Raw genomic sequence first — 9,107 nt, 5'->3', positions numbered from 1 at the left:
GAAGAGAGAGAGAGGATTATGTTTAGTTCAAAATGCTTCTTTTCCCTTATTTCTTAGCTTGGAATAGTTAGATTTTCTTTCACATTTTTGTCTTATCTTTATTCCTTCCTGAAACAGGATTTCTCTTTTTATCCAATTGAGTAATGACACATTGTTTTGAATTTTAAAAAGCATTTTTTGCTACTTAAAGTCCATTAACAGATTCCTGTACACACACACACACAGACACACAAGAATTTAAATATTAAAACTTAGTTGTATATTTGAAACACTGTTGTTTCATTTAATAATGATGATAAATGTATGATATAGCAATTTTGAAAGTGATAGGCTTGTCATCTTAATTCACACGGGAAGCTCTGATAGAATATATTATTGATTACTAAAGTTCAACTCTGCTGCAGTGACACTGATCAGCCAGTCATCCATGGTTGCTACATTTTGTCTATTTGCCAGAGAAAAAGAGTTGATAATGAGAAATAAGAGATGCATTTTAAGGGAAACACAGATGATTCAAGAAGAATCCAAATTCAATGCAGAGGGCAAATTTCAGAACATAGGGAAGAATTATGGCAAATTATGGCCAGATGCTTAAGAACAACACTAAACTTTCTCAACTTGGACCGGAGGAGCCCCGTGGATACCTGTGGATTAAAAGAAGAAGGTATGCCACAGAGTTGCAGTATAACTTCAAATAGGAAAGTCTACAATTACATCACAGTTCAACAAGCTTAGCAGCTGCTGTCTTTAGCTTCTCTTACTGCAATACTTGATGCGTTAGCCTGGGTCTGTGGTTGAGGCTAATGTGAGAGACAGCAAGGTACCCTCCTCTCTCTAAGTCTACATACACTCACTCAAGTGCTGACCCTTCTTTTGCTTTCTTAATCTTAAACAGATCTCACTCAGATATTAGATCCCCAAACAAAACTCTTTTTTTTTTTTTGAGACGGAGTGTTGCTCTGTGGCCTAGGCTGGAGTGCAGTGGCCAGATCTCAGCTCACTGCAAGTTCCGCCTCCCGGGTTCACGCAATTCCCTGCCTCAGCCTCCCAAGTAGTTGGGACTACAGGCGCCTGCCACCTCGCCCGGCTAGTTTTTTGTATTTTTTAGTAGAGACGGGGTTTCACCGTGTTAGCCAGGATGGTCTCGATCTCCTGACCTCGTGATCCACCCGTTTCGGCCTCCCAAAGTGCTGGGATTACAGGCTTGAGCCACCGCGCCCGGCACAAAACTCTTATTTATAAATACAGACAGTTCCCAAGTTTGATGATTTGGTTCTAGGGTAATATATCAATATCTTACACCACAGTCATTTATTTTCTAAGCTAGAGGTACACCCAAATGACTTTCGTTCCTGGTGTACTTTCTGAAAATCTTTATAACAGTCTTGTTCTATATTATCTTATTATCATGTATACCAATAATATCTCTTACCTTGCATATGGTATAATAACAATCATTGGTTAATAATGAAGAGAAGGGAGGGTGGAAATGGTCTAAGCTGAAAATTGTCAAGGGAGATGTAGAAAAAATATGTTGGAGTTCGCAATAATGACCTTTCTAGGTAGCAAACACTGAAAGAACTAATCTCTCTTTAGGAAAAGAGAAACCATGAGTTATCAGGGTATTTTTAGAAAAGTTCTCCGATAGGAGAGAGTCTGGAGGAGTAGGGCCAGCTCTGATAGCAGTCTAAGTCTTTCTTTCATAAGCTTCAACTTCACCTTAAATTCCTAGGAGCACCTGTAGACTTGCCTCTAACACAGCGGCTCTCAATGTGTATTCCATGATCAACAGCATTAGTATCACCTGGGAACTTGTTAAAAATGCAAATTGTTGCGGTCTACTCCAGATCTACTGAATCAAGTATTCTAGGTATAGGTTCCGTTAATTGTGTTTTAACAAGACAATTAGGTTAATTGGTTTCACAATGAAGTTTGAGAACAAATATTCTATTAACACTGACGTAGACCACGGGAAGAGTACAAATGGAGAGCTCTAATCGGAGGAACTAAAAAATTATGGTATGCAATATATTCATTACTATTTTTCTAAATAAAGGAAGGAAAAGGAGGTAGAAATAAGAAATGCTGAAGTACTGAGTCCAATAATTAAATCAATCACTTGCAGTTAGAATGTATTCATGAAGGTAGAATACAGTCTCTCTACTATCTCTCAAGTTTGGAACAATGTCTGATACATAATGAGTACTTGAAAATATTTGTTATATAAATAAGGGCAAATTTTATTGCACATTATAAGAGTTATTTATGTATTTTTTGAAGAGTTCAGGTCTGTTGCTGCACGGCATAGGGAAGACCAGAGTGAATACTCTCTGTGGGAGGCAGATCTGGGAAGAGGGAATCCAGAAGGAGGCTGAGCCACCAGAACCATTTTCTTCTCTGAAGTTCACCAATCAAATCACTCCTTCACCCTGGGAAGAAGTTAGTCAAGGTATGGTAAACACAAGGGTTTTTATTCTAGTACAATTCCTAATACAATAGTTTTCCAATCCCAAAATAAATGTTTCTTAATTGTTTGATTTTTAAAATCTTAAGAGCTGTATTGAGGTTTAATTGACATACTATAATAAAAGTTACATAAAATGTACAATTTGATAAGCTTTCACATATTTATATACCTATAAAACCATCTCCATAATTGAAATACTGAACATATCACACCCCAAAATTTTCTTTTGACCTTTTATAATCACTCGTTTTAATCCATTTCTGTTCTTTCCCATCCCAGACAACTATTGATCTGTTTTCTGTCACTGTAGATTAGTCAGTATTTGCCAGAATTTTATGTAAACGAAATTACAGGGTATGTGCTTTCTTTTGTTTGTTTGGCTACCTTCCCTCACCATACTAATTTTGAAATTCATCCGCTTTGTTGTGCACCCAATAATCAATCCCCTTTTACAGAGAAGTAGTATTTAATTGTATGTTTATATGAGAATTTATTTGTCCAAATGGGCATTTGTATTATTTCTAGTTTCTGGTGATTATAAACACAGTTGCTTAAATATTCATGTATAAGTCTTGGTGTGGACAGTTGCTTTACTTCTCTGGGTAAATGCCCTGAAGTAGAATGGCTGGATCATATCTTAAGCATATGTTTCACTTTTTCTGAAACTACCAAAACATTTTAAAGCCATTGTACCCTTGTTCATTTCACAGTTTGAGAGTTTCATCCTAATAGGTACATACTGATATTTTATTGTAGTTTCAATTTGCATTTCTCTAATTATTAATGATAGTGGGGTTATTGGGTTATTGTCATATGTGTTTTGTGATTGTCTACTTTGGTGTGTGCTTAAATATTTTGCACATTTTTAATTTGCGTTATTGTGCTTTGAGAGTTTTTATGCATTTTAGATAAAAATCCTTGATCAGACATGTAACTTACAAATGTTTTTCCCAATCTGTATCTTGTTTTTCATTCTTGCAGCAGTGTGTTTTTGAAGAGCAGAAGTTTTTAGTTTGATGACATTCAGTTTGTAAATTGGGCTGATTTTGCTTGCTTGGTTTTTCTTCCCATTATGGTCCACATTTTATTGCTTTTTTGCATGGCTAATAATTTTTTATTGGATGGCAGACTTTGTAGATTTTGTTTTCTTAGGTGCTAGGTACATTTGTATTTCTATAAGTATATTTAGCCTTTGTTATATGATGCAGTTAAGTTACTTGGAAACATTTTGATTATTTGGGGTCTTGCTTTTAAGTTTTGTTAAGTGAGGCCAGGACAAAGTTTTCTGTGGGGCTAATTTTAAACCAGTTCTGAGTCCTTCACTTGATATATCTGAATTATGAGTTGTTTTCACACCGGCTAGGGGATTTGTTCCCTTAATACTTTCAGGTGGTTCTTTCTTAGCTATTAGGTAGCTTCCTCATATGCATGTGATCATCTTCTGTAGATTTCTAGAGTACTTTATCTTCATAACTCTATCCTTTTTGGTACTCCACCCAATGAATTTTGGCCAGGCAGCAAACTGAGACAATCTTGGGAACTACTTTTCTTTTCCTATTTATCTGGGAATCACTGATGAATCTTGAAAACCATTGCTTAATATATATTTTTCTTTCTTTGGTTGTTTTGGGCAAAAGGGCAAATCTGTTAGTATTAATTCTTTTCTTCCCTAAGCAGGTTTATCCAATTTCTGATATTAAGACTGAGGAATTATAGAGGCACATACATATTAAATGTGATTTCATGGTATTAGTGACATTCTGTCTTGTCTATTTGTTTATAACCACTTTAAACAAAGATATATGGGGATAGTAGGTCTTTTATATAAAATAAGTAAATTAAATGGTTGTTGTAACATTATACTGAATTATTAGAGGTCTTGAACTTGGTCACAATACATTAGTGTCTCTTGTAAAACAGGTGTAATGGGGAAAAATGAACTTAAATTATAACATTTTCAGCACATAGTACCTTTTCAGGAATATAATTATTTATAAATATGTGGTCTGTTGGAAGAAATGCTACCATATGGATCACAAGTATTAGGGAATCCTGGGGAAAACCAATCTGCTTATTCTAATGTGTAAGATATAGAAAATTCAGTGTTCCCTTTTCCAATTTTCCATGTTGTGAATGAACATAAAAATCCTCTAGCTTAACTGTTCCCAGTGTCAGAGCACACAATGGGTATACCACAAATGAGTGATGGATCTGTCTGAGATTTTGCTCCCTGTGGCCCTTGACATGGTCTGATTGGGCCTTAGGAGGCTAGAATTGATAGAACTTCCTCTAGCCATAGTCATTCTTAACTGCAGTAACAGTGTGCCCTACAAATATTATCTTTCCTATGTGTGCTATGATGTGGAAAAGGTTACGATGTGCTGCTCTGGTAGTTACATGTTTCCCTACTCTTTATCTTCTATAATGCCACTCTCAGTTTATAAATTTCTCTTGCTTTTCTTATTTCAAGGGATGGCTGATTTGAGGAGAAGAAGAATTTAGCCAATGGAAAGGGGAAGAGTAGGCTTTCTGTAACTGTCTTTATTTCTGAGTTCTATTGTCTTAGGGAGATTTTATTGTTAAAATGAAAATTCCATGTGTGTCTTGACTAATACATAATATTTATAGTTGTAAAGTATATTAACAATGTAAATCAACATAGCATATGCTTTCTTAAAAAGTGATTCTCATCTTTTAAAATAAATATCCTAAGGGGAATTTATTTATTTTATAACAGATATGACGCTTTTGCAAATACACAAGTAGATGACTATAATATGCTTTAATTTATCTGTCTGGTGTTCTAGCTTTCCCTTTAGAAATATATTAATAAAATGTACTTAGTATTTTCAGAAAAGAAGAAATCTTAAGCTGCGATATTTAGGAAGTGAAAAGTTTTTATTACTTAGCTCATGTACATTTTTCAGATTTAAGAGTCTTGTGGACTGGACATTCTATGCTACATTTCACAAGTTCCAGCTGTACTTTGTTTATATATGCGGCCTGCACCATTTTAAGAGGCCACATTAAAAAACTGTTTGGATTAGAATTTGAATTTCGTAGGAGTGACAGTTTTGCTTAAAGTTCTTGCATCATTTTTTCTACTAAGGGAGAGAAAACTAAGAGAACAAAGAGGGGCACAGATATTCAGATAGTTATAATTTCTACCCTTATCAATTTATAATTATGGTATAATTGGAGAGCATAATACTTGAAGATTTACTGTACTCTGTAATGTACAATTTACCATTTCTCTTTTCATGTGAACTTTGACACCAGATGAACAACAGAAATAGCAAAGTGTGAGTAAGTAGTATTTCTTTTTATTTAGTAGAGAGAAAAGTCAGACAAGTGGCCAATTCTACACATTTTGGCCTTTTAAATGAAAATGACTATACATAAATAAGTACAGAGACATGCCTTTTGCTTTTATAACTATTTTTACAACTTAATTGAAGTATAATTGCCCATATTTAAAGTGTGCAATTCGATACGTTTGACCTAGTTATGTGCTCATGAAGCCATCACTATAATCAAGACAATGAACATAACTGTTACGGCAAAGTTTCATTGTGCTTCTTTGTAATCACACCATCCCATTCAGCTTACCCAAGATAATCACTGAACAACTTTTTGCCATTATAGATTACTTTATATTTTCCATAAATTTATGTAAATTGAATACTACAGTATGTACCATCTTTTGTCTGCCTTTTTCACTCAGCATTATTATTTTGAGAGTCCTCTATGTTGCTGCATGCATCCTTAGTTCATTCCATTTGTAGTGGAATAATATTCCCTTTTATGAATATGCCATAATCCATTTATTGATTCAGCTGTTTTTGGACATTTGGGTTATGTCCAGTTCTGAGCAATAGCATGTAAGGTCCATATGAACATTCATGTATAACCCTTTGTACGAAGATAGTCTTTCATTTATTTTTAGGTATATCCATCTAGGAGTAAAATATCTGGGACATAAGCCAGGTATATGTTTAACTTTGAAATAAAAAAGCTAATTTTTTTTCCCAAAGTGATTGCAGCATTTTACATTTCCAAGAAGCAGTGTTTGAAAGCTTCAGTTGCTCAGTTGCTCTACATTCTCACCAACACTTGGTATGCTGTCTTGATAATTATGGCCATTCTGAAATGTGTGTAGTGATATCTTATTATAGTTTTAATTTATATGTAGCTAATGACATTAAAAACTTTTTTATGTGGTTACTATATCTGGTGAAGTGTGTATTCACATATTTTGCCTATTTTTAATAGGTTTGTTTGTGCTTTTGAGTTTTTTAAAAAATGCATTATGAATACAAGTACTTTTTCAGATAATGTTATTTGTGACTGTTTTTCCCCAATTTGGCCTTTTTTTTTTCCATTTTCTTAATAATGTTTTTCAAAGATAAGATATTCTTAATTTTGATGAAGTGCTATCATTTTAAAAAATGAATCATGCTTTTTGCTGTCATATCCAAGAAATTTTTACCTAATCCAAAGTCTTAAAGGTTTTCACCTATGCTTTCTTCAAGAAATTTTACAGTTTTACTCTTTGCTTTTAGGTCTATGATCATTTGGGGTAAATTATTTTATACCATGAGACACAATATTTTGTTTTAGTATGGATATTGAATTTTTCCAGTAACATTTTTTGAAACGACTTTTTTCTATTAATTTTTTTGCATGCTTTAGAAATCAGTTGACTACAGAGTTGTCAGTTTGTTTTAGACTCCATTTTCTATTATATTATCTGTCTTGATGACAATACCATATTAGATTGTTGTTTTAAAATAATTCTTATAATCAGGTAGTTTAAATCCACCAACTTTTTTCTTTATCAATATTGTCTTCAAATGTTTAGATTCTTTCATTTTTATATAAAATTTAGAGTCAGGTTATCAATTTCTACTAAAAAGCCAGGAGTTTGATTGGGATTGCCGTTAATCTCTATTGATGAATTTTGGAAGAACTGACATCTTAACACTATTCAGGTGTCTGAACTAGGAGCACAGTATATCTGTTTGCCTAGGTTCTCTTCAATTTCTCCCAGTGATGTTTTGTAGTTTGCAATGCATAGGTCTTCCTCTTCTTTGCCAAATTTGTCTTGAGGTCATAAGGTGACCATATACAATTAACAACACTAAGTTACCTTCTCTATAAAATAATTGTAATGGAATTTAAAATAATGTCACATGGCATGTGTACATGCACATAATTGACAAAGCTTTCCTAATTTTCTCTTGGCGCTAATTTAATCTTCTTTTTAAATTTTGAAAACCCTTGTTATGTTATGCCCTTGATAAGCTTTGGGAAAAGAAACCTTTTAAAATGCTTTCCAGGCATCTTTTAGGAGGCTTTGATTTCACTTAAGGAGGAGCCGTAGTTTCTTCTCTCTTTCTCTCTGTCTCTGTCTCTCTCTCTCTTTCTTTTTTGTCAGTATCCAAAATCATTTTAATAAGAGGGTAGGATCCAGGGTTTGTTTTTGTAGCCTCAGCAGGCCCGTAGGCCTCCGGTGCACTCGAACTTCCGGCCTTGGAGTGGACTTAGGGTTTGGTGTGGCTGTGCATGGTTCTCCCTGCCTTGCCGAAATGCCGGTACCTCTCTCGGCCCTTGTGAAAACCGGAGAGCAGGACGGTGCTGCTGCCCTTGGGAGAGTCCAGGGTCAGCTGGTGGAAAGTGAGGATCTTGCTCCCCACCCTGAGGATGCTGCTGCGGTCTGGCTGGTCTCGTGCTGGGCACACACCTTCAGTTTGGGCACCTCCCGAACCCACACGTCATCCATGTTGTTCCCCACAACCATGGCTGTTTGGTTTTCCTGACCGGGAAGCTTCATCATCAGGATCATTCGGGAAACGGACAGAGATGGCCGGTTGGTGAGACTCATCAACAACCTCTTCAGCACGACCTAGTTGAATGCGGAGTTGGTTCATCTGGCCAGAAAACTGTACAGCTTGACCAACAGCCTCAGGTAGATCCTGTCTCTTGGGCTCCTTGTGCCGAATCTTTGGGTCCTTGTTGTGGCGGATGTGAACTCCCATGATGGTGCCTCCTGCTGGGCCAGGTCCCGAAAGCTTAGTTTCCCATTTCTTACCACTTAAGGGAAAAACCTCTCTTTTTTAAAACCTTTCCTAGTTCCACAGCTTTTTTGTCTTTCCCCGTCATAACTTACAATAAATATATATATATATTTTTAAAAATCACAGTTGATAAAATGCTAGCTTTCATTAAAGTAGCATAACAACTGTGAGAGTTTTTCTCCCCAAACATTTTTTGAATGCAACTTGTAAGTGTCAATATTCCTTTATTTTATAAGAACTTATTTTGTAAGTTTTATGACATTCCATGTTTTGGTGATCCACAGTTGCTTTATATATAATTGAACAAATTTACTTTTTTTAAAAAAAAAAAAATAAAACCCTGCATCTTCTGTAGAATAGCTTACTGCCTATGTTTTGAAAGAGACTTTGCTATCTAAATGGAATTTGCGTCACTCCATATGATTTAACTTTACAAAATCCATTAAAATAGAACACAGATTTAAAACAGATTTCTAAAGTGATTTCTACCATATAAATTCGGGCGGAGCAAAGAACACATCCTGCCATGAAGATTTGTGACAAATTTTTCTCACAGAGTGAAT

At 35.0% G+C, this 9,107-nt stretch overlaps 1 pseudogene; it reads right to left on the bottom strand.

Annotated features, from left to right (window-relative positions):
• Window positions 1-7,957: 7,957 nt before the first annotated feature.
• On the bottom strand, window positions 7,958-8,505 carry LOC105527420 (annotated as a pseudogene).
• Window positions 8,506-9,107: the final 602 nt, after the last annotated feature.

Source organism: Colobus angolensis, unplaced genomic scaffold (assembly GCF_000951035.1).
Source record: "Colobus angolensis palliatus isolate OR3802 unplaced genomic scaffold, Cang.pa_1.0 Scaffold62, whole genome shotgun sequence".
Taxonomy (NCBI): domain Eukaryota; kingdom Metazoa; phylum Chordata; class Mammalia; order Primates; family Cercopithecidae; genus Colobus; species Colobus angolensis.
Note: the sequence above shows the minus strand (reverse complement) of the source record. Positions and strands in the feature narration are given on the sequence as shown.